Source organism: Phyllobates terribilis, unplaced genomic scaffold, assembly GCF_046119375.1.
Source record: "Phyllobates terribilis strain yellow unplaced genomic scaffold, ASM4611937v1 Scaffold_3__8_contigs__length_932513732, whole genome shotgun sequence".
Lineage (NCBI taxonomy): Eukaryota > Metazoa > Chordata > Amphibia > Anura > Dendrobatidae > Phyllobates > Phyllobates terribilis.
Window position 1 is genome coordinate 693,154,400 of NW_027362763.1, and position 23,568 is coordinate 693,177,967.

Genomic DNA, 23,568 nt, shown 5'->3' on the forward strand with positions numbered 1-23,568 from the left:
GGGAGAGGAAAAAGGGAAAAAGGAAGTGAGGCATTTTACATTGCAGCATGATAAACTTATATTGAGCACTAATGTGTAGCAACAGAGCTATAGCATGATAGATACATATAAAACAGTTATAAAGTGCACATGATCTGTTCCATGTATTCAATGATGTAAGTTGCCACAAAGGATAAGATGTAGTCCCACTTCCAAACTAAGTAAAAAAGGGGGAAGAAAAAAATTAAGGAAACAAAGAAAAAAATAATTAGAATAATGATAAAGAAGACAAAAAATTAATTAAAAACATAAAAGTTCCAGCCAGGGTCAGATATGTAAGGCACAAACCGGAGAAATTATAAACAGACGAGACACGCATCTGCCCAGGCCTGTATTATATTTCATATCTGGACGGTGGTGGCAGCGAATAATAATATTAATTAGGCTATCGTGAAGCTGACAGTGACCGTACGGAGGGCGTAAACACGTATTCCATTCATTGGAATCCAGAGGTGTGATGCCATACGCTCACTGGTCACTTGCTGATACCTAAGAAGTGAGTAGTCTGGATTGTGTGCTCGCGATTCCGGACGAAATCCGTGACACAGTGACGGCACTGTGAGATATTGCGTGATCTCCCTGGTGTCGTCGCTGTGGAAAACCTGACATCCCCCACCATGGCCCCTATCCTGTAATAATGTCCCCACCCTGTAATAATGTGCCCCATCATTGCCCCCGTCGTGTAATATTGTGCCCCATCCTTGTCCCCATCCTGTAATAATGTCCTCCATCCTGGCCCTCATCTTGTAATAATGTCCTCGATCCTGGCCCCCATCTTGTAATTATGTCCTCCATCCTGGCTCCCATCCTGTAATAATGTCCCCCACCCTCTGGCCCCCATCCTGTAATAATGTTCCCCATTCTGGCCCCTATCCTGTAATAATGTCTCCATCCTGTAATAATGTACCCCATCCTGGCCCCCATCCTGTAATAATGACCCCATCCTGTAATAATGTCCCCCATCCTGACCCCTATCCTGTAATAATGTCCCCATCCCGTAATAATGTACCCAATCCTGTAATAATGACCCCATCCTGTAATAATGTGCCCCCATCCTGTAATAATGTCCCCATCCTGGCCCTTATCCTGTAATAATGTCCCCAATCCTGGCCCCTATCCTGAAATATTGTCTCCATTCTGTAATAATTTACCCCATTCTGGCCCCCATCTTGTAATAATGTGCCCCATCGTTGCCCCTATTCTGTAATAATGTCCTCCATCCTGGCCCCCATCCTGTAATAATGTTCCTCATCCTGGTCCCTATCCTGTAACAATGCCCCATCCTTTAATAATGTCCTCCATCCTGGCCCCGATCCTGCAATAATACTGTAATAATATGCCCCTATCCAGTAATAATATCCTCCATCCTAGCCCCTATAATGTAATAATGTCTTCCATCCTGGCCCCTATCCTATAATAATGCCCCCATCCTGTAATAAGGTCCCCATCCTGTAATAATGTACCACATCCTGTAATAATGTTCCCAATCCTGGCCCCTATCCTGTAATAATGACCCTCACCCTGGCCCCTATCCTGTAATAATTTCCTCCATCCTGGCCCCTATCCTGTAATAGTGCCCGCATCCTGTAATAATGTCCCTATCCTGTAATAATGTCCTCCATCCTGGCCCCCATCCTGTAATAATGTCCCCATCCTGTAATAATGTCCTCCACCCTGACCCTTATCCTGTAATAGTGTCCCCATCCTGTAATAATGTCCTTCATCCTGGCCTCTATCTTGTAATAATTCCCCCATCCTGTAATAAAGTGCCTCATCCTGGCCCCTATCCTGTAATAATGCCCCCATCTTGTAATAATGACCCCATCCTGTAATAATGTCCCCTGGCACCTTTCTCCGACACATTTAAAAAAAACAAAATTATTTTTCTTACCTGTCCACACTTCCATGACAAGCAGCGTCCTCTTCCTCCTCGACAGCTGGTGCAGGGGGGCAGATGGTGCATGGCAGTGACGTCATGTGCCACCCACGACAGGGATGCTGACATCAGCTGTCGGAAACCTGATTAGTGTGCGGTGTGTACAGTGTCGGACTGGGGTGTCTGGGGCCCACAGGAGGAATTGATCATCGAGGCCCACCCTACAGCTATATGCAAATACCTGATAGCCGATATCCTGTTATAGTGGAACGTCTGCTGTAAATCACAGGCGGCTCCGGCACATCTACTGTGCACACACTAGGATGTACAATTACAGTAGTTTGCAGTAAAGGGGTTCTTTGGTTAAAACAAGTTATCACCGATCCAAGGGATCCACATGATAGGTGATAACTTACTGATCGTTTGGGTCCGAACATTGGAAACCACACCGATCGGAAAAATGGGGAAGTTTTATCCCTGTCAGGACACTTATCCCATTTTAAATGCAGCGGCAGGTGGGACGTCTGACCGCAGCTCCAATCATTCTCTTTGGGGTTTCCAGAAAAAAAACAAGAACAGCCACTGAGGGAATGAATGGATCAGTGGTCAAGTCGCACATGAGCTCCTGTCTAATGGGGATAAAAGCTCCACATTCTACCAATCGGTGCGGGTCCCAGCAGTCAGACCCACACTGATCAATAATGTATCACTTATCCTGTGGAGAGGCGATTACTTGTTTTCCCTGAGAACCCCTGTAAGTGCATCTTGTTCCAAGTATTTATTCACTAATGGAAATAAAGAATCTTCTCCTAATTAATATCAGAGAGAACAAATGACCGCCATACACAACACAATCCACTGTACCAACACAAACAGTACCACATACAAGGGAGAAATACTGCCACACCATGACTGACTGGACTACATATTACCACCACATAGTGACCGAATAATACTACATACAAGGGAGAAATACCACCACACCTTGACCAGACCACATATTACCACCACATAGTGACTGTATAATACCACATACAAGGGAGAAATACCACCACACCATGATCAGACCAGATATTAACAGCATATAGCGTCCAAATAATTCCCCATCATTTCTCTCTCCCACCTCCATGATTGCTCTCCCCCATTTCCATCATTGCTCTCCCCCCACCTCCTCAATCATTGCTCCCTCCCATCCCCATCATTGTTCTCCCCGACCTTCTCCAACATTGTCATATCTCCTCCACCTTCTCCATCATTGTCATATCTCCCCTACCTCCTCTATCATTGTCATATCTCCTCCATCATTGCCATATCTCCTTCCACCACCTTCATCATCATTGCCATATCTCCCCCCACCACCTCCATCATTGCCATATCTCCCCCCACCTGCTCCGTCTTCATTGCCATATCTCCCCCCACCTGCTCGGTCATCATTGCCATATATATCTGTAGCGCCCCCAGGGTTCGGCCGCTACAGGGGTATTGCACCTCAGACCAGAGGTGTGATATTCCACTCCCGGGTAAGGATGGAGTATGGACCAGGGCTCAGTTAGCTGCATACAGCACACACACCCCGTTTCCGAGGGACAGCTTAACAGTGCTCCCACTAGACAGAAGTGCAGGCACGACCGACTATGTCCCTGTCTGGAGTGGGGAGGGGGGTGGAACACCCAGTGCTGTAGGGGCAGATAGGGGTTGGCTCCTGAGCGTAGGTAGGAGCCCATTGGTTGCTGGTCACCTGGGCTCATGGTCCGAGGGAGGTATAAAAGGTGGGCACCATCTTAGCTCTAGGTTGGTTCGTTCAGTCAGTTCAGCCAGAGGAGAAGACAGGGAGTAGAGGCTCTGTAGGAGCTCTACTCCAGGAGGGCCTAGTGAGAGGCCGAGGAGGAGGAGAAGGGGAGCTGGGATTTTGGCTCTTCTCAGCTCCAAGAGAACGGAACAGAAAGGAACAGAAAGGAACAGAGAAAGAGAAGGAGAGACAGAGAAACCGAAGGGCTCAGGAACAAGAAGGTGGAAGGGACCCTAAGAACCCACGAGAATCCAGGGTGCAGGGTCAGGCAGATTAAGGGTACCGGATCCCAAGTTGGTGGAGGAGAAACAACCCTCAGCCAAAGACCGGTCGTCGTGATCATCTATTGGTGCGACACCTCATCAAACCTGCTAGGAAGGCACCATATAGGACAGCGGAGGACGGGGCCCACGTTTAACCGCACAAGTCCACAGCAGCTGGACAAAAGTGGGTCACTGGTGAGGCAGGCCAGAGAAAGGATTAAAGGGGGTCCTGTGCCATGCTCTTGACTGCTTGGGAGTTGACCGAGCCCCACACCTGGTGGACGCAGCACGGCTCGGGCGGTCACTACCTATACAGAAGTGACCCGGAACAAATGAACTGTGAGTAAAGGCCCTGGACTGTGACTTGTTGTCTGTGTGCTCCTTCGCGCCTCCAGCACTATCAGCACCGGGACTCTCACTACCATCACTCCCAACATCCACTACACTGCCCTGGGGCCGCACTCTTCCCGTGGGGAGTCACACCATCCCAGCTGCACACGTCATCAGCCCCAGCGGACTGCCTTGCAGCGGCGGTTCCTAATAACCGCAATCCATGGGTGGCGTAGTCGGACATTATCTAAAGTACAGTAGCAGACTACCATTGGTCTGACCACACTGAGCCGGGGGACCGGGCCGCCACTACTACCCCCATCGTTCCCCTATCGCCCGGATCCGCGTGCCCTACGGCCCAGGGGGCGAGTCAGCTTTGGCGTAGTCGGCAGGATTTCGTGCCCGCTAACCACGGGTACTGCGCGCCTGAAAAGAGACTGTTTCGTTGTACTAAAGATGGCGCCCGCCCTAGAAGAACGAGCGCCATAATGTGCACGCCAAAAGACCACAGGAGGCCGCCTCCCATCGTGGGCCGGGTCCCAGAATGGCGCCAAAAAGGAAGCCCGCCCCCAACAACCATGAGCACTGCTGTGGAAATGTCCGTCAACGTGGGGGGGCTGCCCCTGAGAGTGATTGTCAGCAGATTGCCCCAGGACCACCCCCCATGGGGGCGGAAAGAGAAGAAAACTGCGGGGCAGGGGGTGGTCTGGATCAGTCCAGACAGACCGCACCCGGGGATGGACGCCCTCAGCAGCACCAGCCTACTGGCCCGAAGCCTGCTGCAGGCCGAACCGCTCTGCAGCCTAGCAGAAGTCCTAGCGCAGCTCCCCAGAGACCCGGAGCGTGCGCAAGCTGCACTGGAGGACCTGGAGCGGAGGATGGTCCGGGCGCAGCGGGGTGCACTCACTGAGTGGAGAGAGGAACTGGCCCGGCAGGCCGAGACCCACCAGCGACAGGCCTCAACCGCACCCCGGAGTTTGCCTGCCTCTGAGGACGTCGCAGGAGGAGAGAGGACCGGAGGCGACGCCGCGGAGGGAGCCACGAGGACTGAGGCAAGTGAAGGGGATGTCACCACCCCAAGCCCAGCACCCGCAAACCTGCCCCAGCCTCCCGTCGCAGCACCAGAAGCCCCACTCACCGCACCTGTTGCCGCGCCGCCACTGCTCCCAGCTGGGCCTCAAGCGGCGAGCGCCGCGGCCACGCCACGCCCCTTGACCCTGGGCGCCGTAAAGCAAGAAGCATCATCGGCCCGGTCGCAAGGCCTGGATGACCCGGGCGCCATCGCTAAGCCTGCGCCTCTGTCCCGGATGGGACTGCCACCTAGCGCAGCCAAAAGACCCCCGGCCTGGTCGCAAGCCCGAGTGCCCCCGGGCGCTGCTCCCAGATCAGGTCCCCCCACTATACCATCGCTGGGCGTGGACCTATTGGCACATCATACCGGTCCGGATGGACTGCCGCTGGAGTGGCCGGCTGAAGTGACCGGCAATCAGCCATGGAAGGCCCAGCCCCCGCGCGAGCCTCTGATACCGGCTCCTGAACCCGTAGAGGTCACCCTACCCCCACTGGAGGACGTCCAATTTGCGTGGGACCCCACCAGCGAGAACTTGATGGGGTTCTCTCAAGAGACCCGGGCAGACGCGGTCCGTCGTCTGGAGGCCTGTCATCAGCAACTGGCGACCTTTGAGCGGGAGCGACGAGAGAGGCGTGTCAGAGAGGAACGGCTCCAGGCCCAGAGTGCTGAACAAAAGCGTAAGGCCCGCCAAGACCCCCAAGCAGCCCGTGGTCCCCGAATCACCGGGACCATAGTCAAATTTCACATGGAGAATGGCTGGGGCTTCATCAGGGGCCCAGAAACCGCAGGCGACGTCTTTGTGACCCGCAGGGACTTTGAGAGTCATCTACCTGAGGGACACCGTGGCCGTGACTTGTACCCTGGCGATGTGGTCGCCTTTACCCGCCACGTAGGTGCAAAAGGACCGTATGCCCTACATGTTCATCGGCTCACTAAGGAGGAACTACAATACCGTGGCTATGAGGAGAGCCAAGAGGACCCGGACGGGTCTGAAGAACCATATGAGGAGGAAGAAGGAGCATATGGAGGACACCGCTACTAGTAAGTTGCAAAGTACCTGTGTACATAGTTACCCGTCAGGGTATCAGAACTGTTTTTGGGACTGTTCCCGTCTTGAAAGTGTGGTCCCCGTTGGGACAAGTATTGAACTGTTACCTGTGTGCCCCTCATCCCCTACCAGGCTGAGGACTGTGAGCAGCCATTCCCTTCCCAATACTGGCCGAGGACTGAGAGCGGTCAATCCCTTGTATATAGTTGCGCTTCCTAAAGCGCCCCCTACTGGTTTTATAAAAAGACTACTACGTCTACCTCGGGACAGCAAGTCCCTCGTGTTTACAAGTTTGTCAAAGTTCCTGCACTTGCAAGAAGAGTGCACACCTGGTCGCAAGTTGCACCGCCGCCAGGATCCAAGAATGTGTTGTAAAAATGTTTTCCTGCAAATGTTTTATACGAAAAGTTTTTATATGCTGCTAGATAGTAATGTGAATGTCTTCTATAGTGTTTATATGTCAAAAGAGTTCCAGAAGTATTAGTAAACATTTTATAATAGTGTGACAAGAAAAGAAAAGCGTTTCCCATAAAGGGAATTGAACCATGTTGCCTGTTTTCTGATGTGAAAAGTTTTAAAAAGTTTGCATGTCCTGTAATTAACTGTTTTTGCTCTATTCCAGCCCGAGGACGTGCTGTGCTTTACCAGGGGGAAATGTAGCGCCCCGAGGGTTCGGCCGCTACAGGGGTATTGCACCTCAGACCAGAGGTGTGATATTCCACTCCCGGGTAAGGATGGAGTATAGAACAGGGCTCAGTTAGCTGCATACAGCACACACACCCCGTTTCCGAGGGACAGTTCAACGGTGCTCCCACTAGACAGAAGTGCAGGCACGACCGACTATGTCCCTGTCTGGAGTGGGGAGGGGGGTGGAACACCCAGTGCTGTAGGGGCAGATAGGGGTTGGCTCCTGAGCGTAGGTAGGAGCCCATTGGTTGCTGGTCACCTGGGCTCATGGTCCGAGGGAGGTACAAAAGGTGGGCACCATCTTAGATCTAGGTTGGTTCGTTCAGTCAGTTCAGCCAGAGGAGAAGACAGGGAGTAGAGGCTCTGTAGGAGCTCTACTCCAGGAGGGCCTAGTGAGAGGCCGAGGAGGAGGAGAAGGGGAGCTGGGATTTTGGCTCTTCTCAGCTCCAAGAGAACGGAACAGAAAGGAACAGAGAAAGAGAAGGAGAGACAGAGAAACCGAAGGGCTCAGGAACAAGAAGGTGGAAGGGACCCTAAGAACCCACGAGAATCCAGGGTGCAGGGTCAGGCAGATTAAGGGTACCGGATCCCAAGTTGGTGGAGGAGAAACAACCCTCAGCCAAAGACCGGTCGTCGTGATCATCTATTGGTGCGACACCTCATCAAACCTGCTAGGAAGGCACCATATAGGACAGCGGAGGACGGGGCGCACGTTTAACCGCACAAGTCCACGGCAGCTGGACAAAAGTGGGTCACTGGTGAGGCAGGCCAGAGAAAGGATTAAAGGGGGTCCTGTGCCATGCTCTTGACTGCTTGGGAGTTGACCGAGCCCCACACCTGGTGGACGCAGCACGGCTCGGGCGGTCACTACCTGTACAGAAGTGACCCGGAACAAATGAACTGTGAGTAAAGGCCCTGGACTGTGACTTGTTGTCTGTGTGCTCCTTCGCGCCTCCAGCACTATCAGCACCGGGACTCTCACTACCATCACTCCCAACATCCACTACACTGCCCTGGGGCCGCACTCTTCCCGTGGGGAGTCACACCATCCCAGCTGCACACGTCATCAGCCCCAGCGGACTGCCTTGCAGCGGCGGTTCCTAATAACCGCAATCCATGGGTGGCGTAGTCGGACATTATCTAAAGTACAAAAAACCAGACAATGTGAACTGATGTCTAAGATGGCAGACATACAAGAAACAGAGGCATGTTCACACTAGCAAAAAAGAAGCAAGACAAAAATATATCTCATACCCTACCATAATTATATATAAATGTAAAGCAAAGTTGCATAATAAATATAGGGTACTTAGTGAACTATTTTTGATCAAAAAAAGTATACAAGCCGTCCCACCAGCGGCAAGGTGACCCTAAATTGGGACGGTACCTATACTGCCTATATTAAAAACCTTACTGTATATCAAAGTTGAAGTAATGCATATAAAAGGGTAGACAAATAGGACCGGGTCCCAACTCCAGACCACCTAGGCCCGTGGTAAGCTACATATATACCAATCAGCTCAACAAAGGGCATGCCACACCCTTAAATTGCACAGAATGCAAACAAGTCAAAAAAACAGACAATGTGAACTGAGGTCTAAGATGGCAGACATACAAGAAACAGAGGCATGTGCACACTAGCAAAAAAGAAGCAAGACAAAAATATATCTCATACCCTACCATAATTATATATAAATGTAAAGCAAAGTTGCATAATAAATATAGGGTACTTAGTGAACTATTTTTGATCAAAAAAAGTATACAAGCCGTCCCACCAGCGGCAAGGTGACCCTAAATTGGGACGGTACCTATACTGCCTATATTAAAAACCTTACTGTATATCAAAGTTGAAGTAATGCATATAAAAGGGTAGACAAATAGGACCGGGTCCCAACTCCAGACCACCTAGGCCCGTGGTAAGCTACATATATACCAATCAGCTCAACAAAGGGCATGCCACACCCTTAAATTGCACAGAATGCAAACAAGTCAAAAAACCAGACAATGTGAACTGAGGTCTAAGATGGCAGACATACAAGAAACAGAGGCATGTTCACACTAGCAAAAAGGAAGCAAGACAAAAATATATCTCATACCCTACCATAATTATATATAAATGTAAAGCAAAGTTGCATAATAAATATAGGGTACTTAGTGAACTATTTTTGATCAAAAAAAGTATACAAGCCGTCCCACCAGCGGCAAGGTGACCCTAAATTGGGACGGTACCTATACTGCCTATATTAAAAACCTTACTGTATATCAAAGTTGAAGTAATGCATATAAAACGGTAGACAAATAGGACCGGGTCCCAACTCCAGACCACCTAGGCCCGTGGTAAGCTACATATATACCAATCAGCTCAACAAAGGGCATGCCACACCCTTAAATTGCACAGAATGCAAACAAGTCAAAAAAACAGACAATGTGAACTGAGGTCTAAGATGGCAGACATACAAGAAACAGAGGCATGTTCACACTAGCAAAAAAGAAGCAAGACAAAAATATATCTCATACCCTACCATAATTATATATAAATGTAAAGCAAAGTTGCATAATAAATATAGGGTACTTAGTGAACTATTTTTGATTAAAAAAAGTATACAAGCCGTCCCACCAGCGGCAAGGTGACCCTAAATTGGGACGGTACCTATACTGCCTATATTAAAAACCTTACTGTATATCAAAGTTGAAGTAATGCATATAAAAGGGTAGACAAATAGGACCGGGTCCCAACTCCAGACCACCTAGGCCCGTGGTAAGCTACATATATACCAATCAGCTCAACAAAGGGCATGCCACACCCTTAAATTGCACAGAATGCAAACAAGTCAAAAAACCAGACAATGTGAACTGAGGTCTAAGATGGCAGACATACAAGAAACAGAGGCATGTTCACACTAGCAAAAAAGAAGCAAGACAAAAATATATCTCATACCCTACCATAATTATATATAAATGTAAAGCAAAGTTGCATAATAAATATAGGGTACTTAGTGAACTATTTTTGATCAAAAAAAGTATACAAGCCGTCCCACCAGCGGCAAGGTGACCCTAAATTGGGACGGTACCTATACTGCCTATATTAAAAACCTTACTGTATATCAAAGTTGAAGTAATGCATATAAAAGGGTAGACAAATAGGACCGGGTCCCAACTCCAGACCACCTAGGCCCGTGGTAAGCTACATATATACCAATCAGCTCAACAAAGGGCATGCCACACCCTTAAATTGCACAGAATGCAAACAAGTCAAAAAACCAGACAATGTGAACTGAGGTCTAAGATGGCAGACATACAAGAAACAGAGGCATGTTCACACTAGCAAAAAAGAAGCAAGACAAAAATATATCTCATACCCTACCATAATTATATATAAATGTAAAGCAAAGTTGCATAATAAATATAGGGTACTTAGTGAACTATTTTTGATCAAAAAAAGTATACAAGCCGTCCCACCAGCGGCAAGGTGACCCTAAATTGGGACGGTACCTATACTGCCTATATTAAAAACCTTACTGTATATCAAAGTTGAAGTAATGCATATAAAAGGGTAGACAAATAGGACCGGGTCCCAACTCCAGACCACCTAGGCCCGTGGTAAGCTACATATATACCAATCAGCTCAACAAAGGGCATGCCACACCCTTAAATTGCACAGAATGCAAACAAGTCAAAAAACCAGACAATGTGAACTGAGGTCTAAGATGGCAGACATACAAGAAACAGAGGCATGTTCACACTAGCAAAAAAGAAGCAAGACAAAAATATATCTCATACCCTACCATAATTATATATAAATGTAAAGCAAAGTTGCATAATAAATATAGGGTACTTAGTGAACTATTTTTGATCAAAAAAAGTATACAAGCCGTCCCACCAGCGGCAAGGTGACCCTAAATTGGGACGGTACCTATACTGCCTATATTAAAAACCTTACTGTATATCAAAGTTGAAGTAATGCATATAAAAGGGTAGACAAATAGGACCGGGTCCCAACTCCAGACCACCTAGGCCCGTGGTAAGCTACATATATACCAATCAGCTCAACAAAGGGCATGCCACACCCTTAAATTGCACAGAATGCAAACAAGTCAAAAAACCAGACAATGTGAACTGAGGTCTAAGATGGCAGACATACAAGAAACAGAGGCATGTTCACACTAGCAAAAAAGAAGCAAGACAAAAATATATCTCATACCCTACCATAATTATATATAAATGTAAAGCAAAGTTGCATAATAAATATAGGGTACTTAGTGAACTATTTTTGATCAAAAAAAGTATACAAGCCGTCCCACCAGCGGCAAGGTGACCCTAAATTGGGACGGTACCTATACTGCCTATATTAAAAACCTTACTGTATATCAAAGTTGAAGTAATGCATATAAAAGGGTAGACAAATAGGACCGGGTCCCAACTCCAGACCACCTAGGCCCGTGGTAAGCTACATATATACCAATCAGCTCAACAAAGGGCATGCCACACCCTTAAATTGCACAGAATGCAAACAAGTCAAAAAACCAGACAATGTGAACTGAGGTCTAAGATGGCAGACATACAAGAAACAGAGGCATGTTCACACTAGCAAAAAAGAAGCAAGACAAAAATATATCTCATACCCTACCATAATTATATATAAATGTAAAGCAAAGTTGCATAATAAATATAGGGTACTTAGTGAACTATTTTTGATCAAAAAAAGTATACAAGCCGTCCCACCAGCGGCAAGGTGACCCTAAATTGGGACGGTACCTATACTGCCTATATTAAAAACCTTACTGTATATCAAAGTTGAAGTAATGCATATAAAAGGGTAGACAAATAGGACCGGGTCCCAACTCCAGACCACCTAGGCCCGTGGTAAGCTACATATATACCAATCAGCTCAACAAAGGGCATGCCACACCCTTAAATTGCACAGAATGCAAACAAGTCAAAAAACCAGACAATGTGAACTGAGGTCTAAGATGGCAGACATACAAGAAACAGAGGCATGTTCACACTAGCAAAAAAGAAGCAAGACAAAAATATATCTCATACCCTACCATAATTATATATAAATGTAAAGCAAAGTTGCATAATAAATATAGGGTACTTAGTGAACTATTTTTGATCAAAAAAAGTATACAAGCCGTCCCACCAGCGGCAAGGTGACCCTAAATTGGGACGGTACCTATACTGCCTATATTAAAAACCTTACTGTATATCAAAGTTGAAGTAATGCATATAAAAGGGTAGACAAATAGGACCGGGTCCCAACTCCAGACCACCTAGGCCCGTGGTAAGCTACATATATACCAATCAGCTCAACAAAGGGCATGCCACACCCTTAAATTGCACAGAATGCAAACAAGTCAAAAAAACAGACAATGTGAACTGAGGTCTAAGATGGCAGACATACAAGAAACAGAGGCATGTTCACACTAGCAAAAAAGAAGCAAGACAAAAATATATCTCATACCCTACCATAATTATATATAAATGTAAAGCAAAGTTGCATAATAAATATAGGGTACTTAGTGAACTATTTTTGATCAAAAAAAGTATACAAGCCGTCCCACCAGCGGCAAGGTGACCCTAAATTGGGACGGTACCTATACTGCCTATATTAAAAACCTTACTGTATATCAAAGTTGAAGTAATGCATATAAAAGGGTAGACAAATAGGACCAGGTCCCAACTCCAGACCACCTAGGCCCGTGGTAAGCTACATATATACCAATCAGCTCAACAAAGGGCATGCCACACCCTTAAATTGCACAGAATGCAAACAAGTCAAAAAACCAGACAATGTGAACTGAGGTCTAAGATGGCAGACATACAAGAAACAGAGGCATGTTCACACTAGCAAAAAAGAAGCAAGACAAAAATATATCTCATACCCTACCATAATTATATATAAATGTAAAGCAAAGTTGCATAATAAATATAGGGTACTTAGTGAACTATTTTTGATCAAAAAAAGGTATACAAGCCGTCCCACCAGCGGCAAGGTGACCCTAAATTGGGACGGTACCTATACTGCCTATATTAAAAACCTTACTGTATATCAAAGTTGAAGTAATGCATATAAAAGGGTAGACAAGGGTATCTAAAGTACAGTAGCAGACTACCATTGGTCTGACCACACTGAGCCGGGGGACCGGGCCGCCACTACTACCCCCATCGTTCCCCTATCGCCCGGATCCGCGTGCCCTACGGCCCAGGGGGCGAGTCAGCTTTGGCGTAGTCGGCAGGATTTCGTGCCCGCTAACCACGGGTACTGCGCGCCTGAAAAGAGACTGTTTCGTTGTACTAAAGATGGCGCCCGCCCTAGAAGAACGAGCGCCATAATGTGCACGCCAAAAGACCACAGGAGGCCGCCTCCCATCGTGGGCCGGGTCCCAGAATGGCGCCAAAAAGGAAGCCCGCCCCCAACAACCATGAGCACTGCTGTGGAAATGTCCGTCAACGTGGGGGGGCTGCCCCTGAGAGTGATTGTCAGCAGAATGCCCCAGGACCACCCCCCATGGGGGCGGAAAGAGAAGAAAACTGCGGGGCAGGGGGTGGTCTGGATCAGTCCAGACAGACCGCACCCGGGGATGGACGCCCTCAGCAGCACCAGCCTACTGGCCCGAAGCCTGCTGCAGGCCGAACCGCTCTGCAGCCTAGCAGAAGTCCTAGCGCAGCTCCCCAGAGACCCGGAGCGTGCGCAAGCTGCACTGGAGGACCTGGAGCGGAGGATGGTCCGGGCGCAGCGGGGTGCACTCACTGAGTAGAGAGAGGAACTGGCCCGGCAGGCCGAGACCCACCAGCGACAGGCCTCAACCGCACCCCGGAGTTTGCCTGCCTCTGAGGACGTCGCAGGAGGAGAGAGGACCGGAGGCGACGCCGCGGAGGGAGCCACGAGGACTGAGGCAAGTGAAGGGGATGTCACCACCCCAAGCCCAGCACCCGCAAACCTGCCCCAGCCTCCCGTCGCAGCACCAGAAGCCCCACTCACCGCACCTGTTGCCGCGCCGCCACTGCTCCCAGCTGGGCCTCAAGCGGCGAGCGCCGCGGCCACGCCACGCCCCTTGACCCTGGGCGCCGTAAAGCAAGAAGCATCATCGGCCCGGTCGCAAGGCCTGGATGACCCGGGCGCCATCGCTAAGCCTGCGCCTCTGTCCCGGATGGGACTGCCACCTAGCGCAGCCAAAAGACCCCCGGCCTGGTCGCAAGCCCGAGTGCCCCCGGGCGCTGCTCCCAGATCAGGTCCCCCCACTATACCATCGCTGGGCGTGGACCTATTGGCACATCATACCGGTCCGGATGGACTGCCGCTGGAGTGGCCGGCTGAAGTGACCGGCAATCAGCCATGGAAGGCCCAGCCCCCGCGCGAGCCTCTGATACCGGCTCCTGAACCCGTAGAGGTCACCCTACCCCCACTGGAGGACGTCCAATTTGCGTGGGACCCCACCAGCGAGAACTTGATGGGGTTCTCTCAAGAGACCCGGGCAGACGCGGTCCGTCGTCTGGAGGCCTGTCATCAGCAACTGGCGACCTTTGAGCGGGAGCGACGAGAGAGGCGTGTCAGAGAGGAACGGCTCCAACCCCAGAGTGCTGAACAAAAGCGTAAGGCCCGCCAAGACCCCCAAGCAGCCCGTGGTCCCCGAATCACCGGGACCATAGTCAAATTTCACATGGAGAATGGCTGGGGCTTCATCAGGGGCCCAGAAACCGCAGGCGACGTCTTTGTGACCCGCAGGGACTTTGAGAGTCATCTACCTGAGGGACACCGTGGCCGTGACTTGTACCCTGGCGATGTGGTCGCCTTTACCCGCCACGTAGGTGCAAAAGGACCGTATGCCCTACATGTTCATCGGCTCACTAAGGAGGAACTACAATACCGTGGCTATGAGGAGAGCCAAGAGGACCCGGACGGGTCTGAAGAACCATATGAGGAGGAAGAAGGAGCATATGGAGGACACCGCTACTAGTAAGTTGCAAAGTACCTGTGTACATAGTTACCCGTCAGGGTATCAGAACTGTTTTTGGGACTGTTCCCGTCTTGAAAGTGTGGTCCCCGTTGGGACAAGTATTGAACTGTTACCTGTGTGCCCCTCATCCCCTACCAGGCTGAGGACTGTGAGCAGCCATTCCCTTCCCAATACTGGCCGAGGACTGAGAGCGGTCAATCCCTTGTATATAGTTGCGCTTCCTAAAGCGCCCCCTACTGGTTTTATAAAAAGACTACTACGTCTACCTCGGGACAGCAAGTCCCTCGTGTTTACAAGTTTGTCAAAGTTCCTGCACTTGCAAGAAGAGTGCACACCTGGTCGCAAGTTGCACCGCCGCCAGGATCCAAGAATGTGTTGTAAAAATGTTTTCCTGCAAATGTTTTATACGAAAAGTTTTTATATGCTGCTAGATAGTAATGTGAATGTCTTCTATAGTGTTTATATGTCAAAAGAGTTCCAGAAGTATTAGTAAACATTTTATAATAGTGTGACAAGAAAAGAAAAGCGTTTCCCATAAAGGGAATTGAACCATGTTGCCTGTTTTCTGATGTGAAAAGTTTTAAAAAGTTTGCATGTCCTGTAATTAACTGTTTTTGCTCTTTTCCAGCCCGAGGACGTGCTGTGCTTTACCAGGGGGAAATGTAGCGCCCCGAGGGTTCGGCCGCTACAGGGGTATTGCACCTCAGACCAGAGGTGTGATATTCCACTCCCGGGTAAGGATGGAGTATAGAACAGGGCTCAGTTAGCTGCATACAGCACACACACCCCGTTTCCGAGGGACAGTTCAACGGTGCTCCCACTAGACAGAAGTGCAGGCACGACCGACTATGTCCCTGTCTGGAGTGGGGAGGGGGGTGGAACACCCAGTGCTGTAGGGGCAGATAGGGGTTGGCTCCTGAGCGTAGGTAGGAGCCCATTGGTTGCTGGTCACCTGGGCTCATGGTCCGAGGGAGGTACAAAAGGTGGGCACCATCTTAGATCTAGGTTGGTTCGTTCAGTCAGTTCAGCCAGAGGAGAAGACAGGGAGTAGAGGCTCTGTAGGAGCTCTACTCCAGGAGGGCCTAGTGAGAGGCCGAGGAGGAGGAGAAGGGGAGCTGGGATTTTGGCTCTTCTCAGCTCCAAGAGAACGGAACAGAAAGGAACAGAAAGGAACAGAGAAAGAGAAGGAGAGACAGAGAAACCGAAGGGCTCAGGAACAAGAAGGTGGAAGGGACCCTAAGAACCCACGAGAATCCAGGGTGCAGGGTCAGGCAGATTAAGGGTACCGGATCCCAAGTTGGTGGAGGAGAAACAACCCTCAGCCAAAGACCGGTCGTCGTGATCATCTATTGGTGCGACACCTCATCAAACCTGCTAGGAAGGCACCATATAGGACAGCGGAGGACGGGGCCCACGTTTAACCGCACAAGTCCGCGGCAGCTGGACAAAAGTGGGTCACTGGTGAGGCAGGCCAGAGAAAGGATTAAAGGGGGTCCTGTGCCATGCTCTTGACTGCTTGGGAGTTGACCGAGCCCCACACCTGGTGGACGCAGCACGGCTCGGGCGGTCACTACCTGTACAGAAGTGACCCGGAACAAATGAACTGTGAGTAAAGACCCTGGACTGTGACTTGTCTGTGTGCTCCTTCCCGCCTCCAGCACTATCAGCACCGGGACTCTCACTACCATCACTCCCAACATCCACTACACTGCCCTGGGGCCGCACTCTTCCCGTGGGGAGTCACACCATCCCAGCTGCACACGTCATCAGCCCCAGCGGACTGCCTTGCAGCGGCGGTTCCTAATAACCGCAATCCACGGGTGGCGTAGTCGGACATTATCTAAAGTACAGTAGCAGACTACCATTGGTCTGACCACCCTGAGCTGCGGGACCGGGCCGCCACTACTACCCCCATCGGTCCCCTATCGCCTGGATCCGCGTGCCCCACGGCCCAGGGGGCGAGTCATATCTCCCCCTAACCTCCTCCATCACCATGCCATGCATATCTCCCCCTACCTCCTCCATCACCATGCCATGCATATCTCCCCCTACCTCCTCCATCACCATGCCATGCATATCTCCCTCTACCTCCTCCATCAGCATGCCATGCATATCTCCCCCTACCTCCTCCATCACCATACCATGCATATCTCCCCCACCTCCTCCATCACCATGCCATGCATATCTCGCCCCACCTCCACCATTGCCATGCTATATATCCCCCACCATGTCATATCTTCCCCCACCTCCCCCATTGCCATGCCATATCTCCCCCCACCATGTCATATCTCCCCCCACCTTATCCATTGCCATATCTTCCCCCACCATGTCACATCTCCCCCCACCTCCTCCATTGCCATATCTTCCCCCACCATGTCATATCTCCCCCTACCTCCTCCATCACCATCCCATGCATATCTCCCCCCACCTCCTCCATTACCATGCCATGCATATCTCCCCCCACCTCCTCCATTGCCATGCCATGCATATCTCCCCCCACCTCCCCCATTGCCATGCCATATATCCCTCACCATGTCATATCTCCCCCACTTCCCCCATTGCCATGTCATATCTTTCCCCACCATTTCATATCTCCCCCACCTCTCCCATTGCCATGCCATATATCCCCCTACCTCCTCAATCACCATTGCTCTCCCTCAAAAAAAAAAAAACGTACCTCTCAGCATGCTCCCCCGCAGCACCGTCCTCTGCTTCCTGCCCGGCATTTTTCTCCCTGACACAGGCTCGTGCTGGGCCCCGGGAGCCTGGGGCTCTGAGAAGCAGGCCAGATTGCCCTCATCAGCCGCACTGCAAGGGCCCTCCTGACCCTCCGGGCCCTTGCAGTGCGGCGCACCAGCGGCCATGTTAACCAGGGGCACCCGTGCGTCCTGCTCGGGGGCCTGTTGAGGTCCCGGGCCCACCGGAGAATTCTCCGGTGTCCCGGTGCCCCAGTCCGACCCTGGGTGGGTATAGCTATTGCGGTGCTGGGACCCAGCAACTCATTTCTGCTGAATGGCCCCCTGACTCCACGATTCCGGTCGCGTCATTATGCCCCTGAAGGCAGACTAAGGGTATGTTAACATGTTTTTGCACCATTTTTCCCTTGTAAAAAATCAGATTTTGGAAAACTGATGCACACCCTGCTTATTTTTTCCTTGCAAATTTGAAGCTGTTTAAAATCTGAAGCATGTTAATTCTTTCAGTGTTTTTGCAGCATTTTTCACCCATTCAAATGAATGGGGGGAAAAAGCATCAAAAACACGCTTTTTTACACAGTTTTTATTTGCAGAAAATCTGCTACAAATATTGAACATGTGCACATGCTCTAATGAAGAATATACAAAGGGACAGTGTCCAGGAAGAGGAATTAATACTTAGCCAAGGACCAGGAGGAAACTGGAAGTCCCGCCATAAACATTATCTTGATGCGATGGTTACTTGACGTACGCACCAGTGGAACACAGGAGAGCAGCGAAGAAGCCATACACAACAGTACGGGAGAACTTCTGCTTCTACTTATTACACAAATTTATATGACTTTTCTCTTCTGGTACTTTTAAAATCACAGTATCGTGATTTAGGATTAGAGATGAGCAGATCCGTCCATAGAGGATTGAGTTTGAGTCGAATTTCCTGAAATGTGTAGTTTCACGCAAATTCAAACACTTTGAGATTCAATTTTCAGTTCACAGGAAAAAAAACGTATCCGCCACCATTTCCCACAATGCTGAAGCATCAGAGAGTGGGCTAATGTTATTTAGCGTGGCTGTGAGGGCCTCCCCATAATGCCCTGTAGCTATGACATCTAGCAGAGATACCTTGTACAGTGGTGGTCAGTACCGGAGCCATCACAGGTCATCACGGTTTTTTTCTCTCCTGTAGAGTGTAAGCTTTTATGTTCGGCTGGGTCCTCTCTCTTCTGAAGATTGTAAGCTCTTATGGTCAGTGGGGTCCTCTCTCTCCTGCAAAGTGTAAGCTCATATGGTCAGCGAGGTCTTCTCTCTCCTATAGAGTGTAAGCTATTATGATCAGCGGGGTCCTCTCTCTCCTGTAGAGTGTAAGCTCTTATGGTCAGCAGAGTCCTCTCTCTCCTGTAGAGTGTAAGTTCTTATGGTCAGTGGGGTCCTCTCTCTCTCCTGTAGAGTGTAAGCTCTTATAGTCAGCGAGGTCCTCTCTCTCCTGTAGAGTGTAAGCTCTTATGGTCGGCGGGGTCCTCTCTCTTCTGAAGGTTGTAAGCTCTTATGGTCAGTGGGATCCTCGCTCTCCTGTAGAGTGTAAGCTCTTATGGTCAGTGGGGTCCTCGCTCTCCTGTAGAGTGTAAGCTCTTACAGTCAGTGGGGTCCTCTCTCTCCTGCAGAGGCAAGCTCATATGGTCAGCGAGGTCTTCTCTCTCCTGTAGAGTGTAACGTCTTATGGTTGGCAGGGTCCTCTCTCTTCTATAGAGTGTAAGCTCCTATGGTAAGCAAGATTCTCTCTCTTTCGTGTAACGGGTCTGGGAGGTGGAACCTCTGAGCAACGATACAAAGGGGCAGTCCTTGTAAGGAAGCGGGTGGCTCCCAGGGTAGGCGGGCAGGTAGTCACGGCAAGTGACGGGGACAGTCTCTGGGTAGAAGGGCAGGAGGTCACGGCAAGTGACGGGGACAGTCTCTGGGTAGAAGGGCAGGAGGTCACGGCAAGTGACGGGGACAGTCTCTGGGTAGAAGGGCAGGAGGTCACGGCAAGTGACAGGGACAGTCTCTGGGTAGAAGGGCAGGAGGTCATGGCAAGTGACGGGGACAGTCTCTGGGTAGAAGGGCAGGAGGTCACGGCAAGTGACGGGAACAGTCTCTTGACAGGCGGGTGGTCACGGCAAGTGACGGCTAAGCCTCCAGATAGGCTAGCAGGTGGACGCTCCCAGGTGAGCGGTCAAGAGTCTCTGGACAGGCAGGTGGTCACAGCAAGTGATGGCTAAGCCTCCAGGTAGACTAGCAGGCAGGTAGCAGGTGGACGCTCCCAGGTGAGCGGGCAAGAGTCTCTGGACAGGCAGGTGGTCACAGCAAGTGATGGCTAAGCCCCCAGGTAGACTAGCAGGCAGGTAGCAGGTGGACGCTCCCAGGTGAGCAGGCAAGAGTCTCTGGACAGGCAGGTGGTCACAGCAGGTGACGGCAGAGCCTCCAGGTAGGCTAGCAGGCAGGTAGCAGGCGGACGCTCCCAGGTGAGCGGGTAAGAGTCTCTGGACAGGCAGGTGGTCACAGCACGTGACGGCAGAGCCTCCAGGTAGGCTAGCAGGCAGGTAGCAGGCGAGCGCTCCCAGGTGAGCGGGTAAGAGTCTCTGGACAGGCAGGTGGTCACAGCACGAGACGGCAGAGCCTCCAGGTAGGCTAGCGGGCAGGTAGCAGATGAGCGCTCCCAGGTGAGCGGGCAATCAGATCCATAGACAGACTGGCAGGGCTGGTAGGCAGACTGTCGGACCGCAGGAATGCAAGTAGATAGACAAGTAACAGGCAGGTATCAAGCAGGATTCTGGCAGGTAACTGGCAGGTAACTGGCAAGTATCTGGTAACGGGACCTGAGGGCTGAAGCAGAGTGATAGGCTTTGCAACAACATGCTCGGGCACCTCCATTTTGGAGGAGGTGCCTTAAATATGGTGAGGTCCTCCGGCCATTGGCCGGGGACTCCTTAGGACGACGCGCGCGGCCCCTTTAAGAGAGGGGGAGCACGCGCGCGCGCGCCCTAAGCACAGTGGCCGGGAAGCAGCGCGCGCTGCCAGCAGAGCGGGAGGAAGACGCCGGGCACGGAGAGGAGAGGTGAGGGGAACAGTGTCCCTGTCTAGCAGGAGGCAGGGACGCCGACGCTACATTTCGCCTATAAAGTGTACCTGAGTGCCAACACTTTGCCTTGACAAACATATTTAGCTAAACAGATAGTGGAAGCAAACTGAACTTTTGCAGCGAAAGCCTAGTAATGGCTTTACCCTGACACATCAGGATTACTCACTTGGTGAACATTTTCTAGCCAGTGACTACTTTTTCCTTTTTTTTAAGGCAGATACACTTTTTTTTACATTAGACGTTCATGAAGCCCAATCATGCCAGAGAGATAGATTATCTACATTACAAGCCCCATCATGCTCTACCCATGTTGACTTCATTCCATGATGATTTATTGATACTCAGTTACGTAGTTAGTGTTATGAGTGAAGAAAAGTCCATCAGGTTCAACCGAGGAATGGGAAAGAATAAATATAACAAGGTATGGGTTCATCAATCATGTTTGATCCAGTCGGCCCTAAAGAACAAGTTTTTTCATCCTCATCCTGAGTGTCGGTCAGCAGGATCAACATTCACATTCAATTACGCAAGTATTTGTTATCTTCCTCTAATGATCTAGACCTTCTTCGAAATTATCAATGGTTCCCATTTTTGAGGTTGACGTATTAATAATTCTCATGGTACAGAAGCCTTGTCTCCTCTGGAGATTTAATCTTTCTTTCTCCAGGTGGAGGGAGTGCCCCTTTATCTTTTAAGGGGGTTTTATATCAAACAGATTTTGACCATATTTTTGGTCTGTGCCAACTATGTACTTGTACAAGCTAATCATGTCTCCCCTTAGACGTCTCTTCTCAAGACTAAATAAGTGTAATTATTGTAATCTTTCCTCATAAGTAAGATCCAATATGATGACGTCCATAAGCCCAGAGATGTTAGGACAGGAAACAGTATAGGAGACATGACACTGTCTTCTTTGACAAGGACCATGGTAGGATAGGTCGGAAATAAACATCAGCTACTCCTATCCCAGGATGAGGGGTTTGAAATCACCTAAAACCATGTCAAACTATTATAAATCATTAAACTTGTCAGTATCCAAATAGTTGCTTTAGATGGACCAGCCTAAGATGGATTAATGTCACCAATATGACACTATTGAATTATATATTTGAGATTTACCAAAGTGGTCAATACAAACCATAAAAAAATAAAAACACCAATAATAGGATCCATCTTGCTTATTCAGTAGAAAATACGTAATAGTCAACAGGCTAAGGGAGGCACATGCCGACAGATTTTATTTATTGGTAAGTGCCTTCCACTTCTCTTTTTGCTGGTAGGCAGCTAAAATCATGTCAAGGGGCTTCACTTTATATTTTTGAATTTATATTGTTACAAGCAAAATTTTTTTTTAGAATTGTCCTATTCATTGATATATCGATGTGATGCTAAAACCATCTGATAACACCATGAATGAAAACCCTTCCTTCTGTGCAACCCCCAGACAGTCATCATCATCTCGGATGTTCCGGCAGGTGCATAATCGTAGTGCATTTTTCTTCCTTTTTACCAAGGAACTCATAAACCAAATAGATATCCATAAGTTACCTTATACTTCTCCAAATACAGAGAGGTGGCCATAAATGACAGGACCTTGGAAGAAAACCATAAATCAAACTAGAGAGTTCTTAAACATTTGGTACAACTCCATTGAGAGGTGAAACAGAAAAGGAACGTGTTCTGGGAAAACCGGAAAGTCATATGTGTTCTTTTGCAGTTAACAATCCATACATGCTTCAACACAGCAGGTCAGACAGAAATATCACTCATGGCTTCACCAGCCGTGAACTAATGGGCTGATTGGCAAAACATCGGTGGAATAAATAAAGGATCGAAATGATGAATCAAAGTTGTTGTTTTTTTTATTTCTTAGGTTCTTTTTTAGATTCCCTCACGATTTCTAGAAAATGAAATAATATTGTGAAAATAATCGAGCCATTCCTTCAAGATATAAATTGTATTGTTCTTAAGAAGTGTGGACATAACCCCGTCTCATCATGAATTATCAAAGTGAGAAAAGGTTCACTAAGGAACATGTTATGGCTCAATTCAACCTCTCAGCTGTATGGAGCTATAAAATTGCACCTATAGAAGTCTATGGGTCACATAAAAGGCTTTAAATAAGGTTCTCCAGGTGCCTACATACAAGCTTCTGCCATTAAATTGTGCCTTACTGAAACACTAAATGTAAAAAATAGCATCAAGTTCAGCCAACTGGCTGCAGCAGGAGCCTCTCCCCTCTGCCAAGTCTCACATTTCAAGTAGGACAGAAGTTAACTAAGCCATGCCCCCTAGAAAAAGTTCAATAGCGGATTAACCCCTTTGTGCTTTGCAGGATTAATAAATACAATCCTGCCCTATAATGGAACTATGAAGTGGACAGTTACTAACTTCTATGCATAAAAACAAAATAAAAAAAACTGAGCAGGAGTATAAGATGGTATACATGAAAACTGTAAGAGCTTGTTCACTTTTTGAGCTAAGTATTCCATCTGTATAGCTTCCCATGGATGGGTTGTTTGAAACATGGTAAGGTTTTAATACTAGAGACAGGTGAGGACTGTACCAATGGGTCACCTTGACGTGGTGGGATGGCTTTTGTGCTTTTTTGATCAAAATAGCATTAACTAAGTACTGCATGTTATTTACATGTACTATTACTATTTACTTATTACTTGCTGTAGGGTATGTG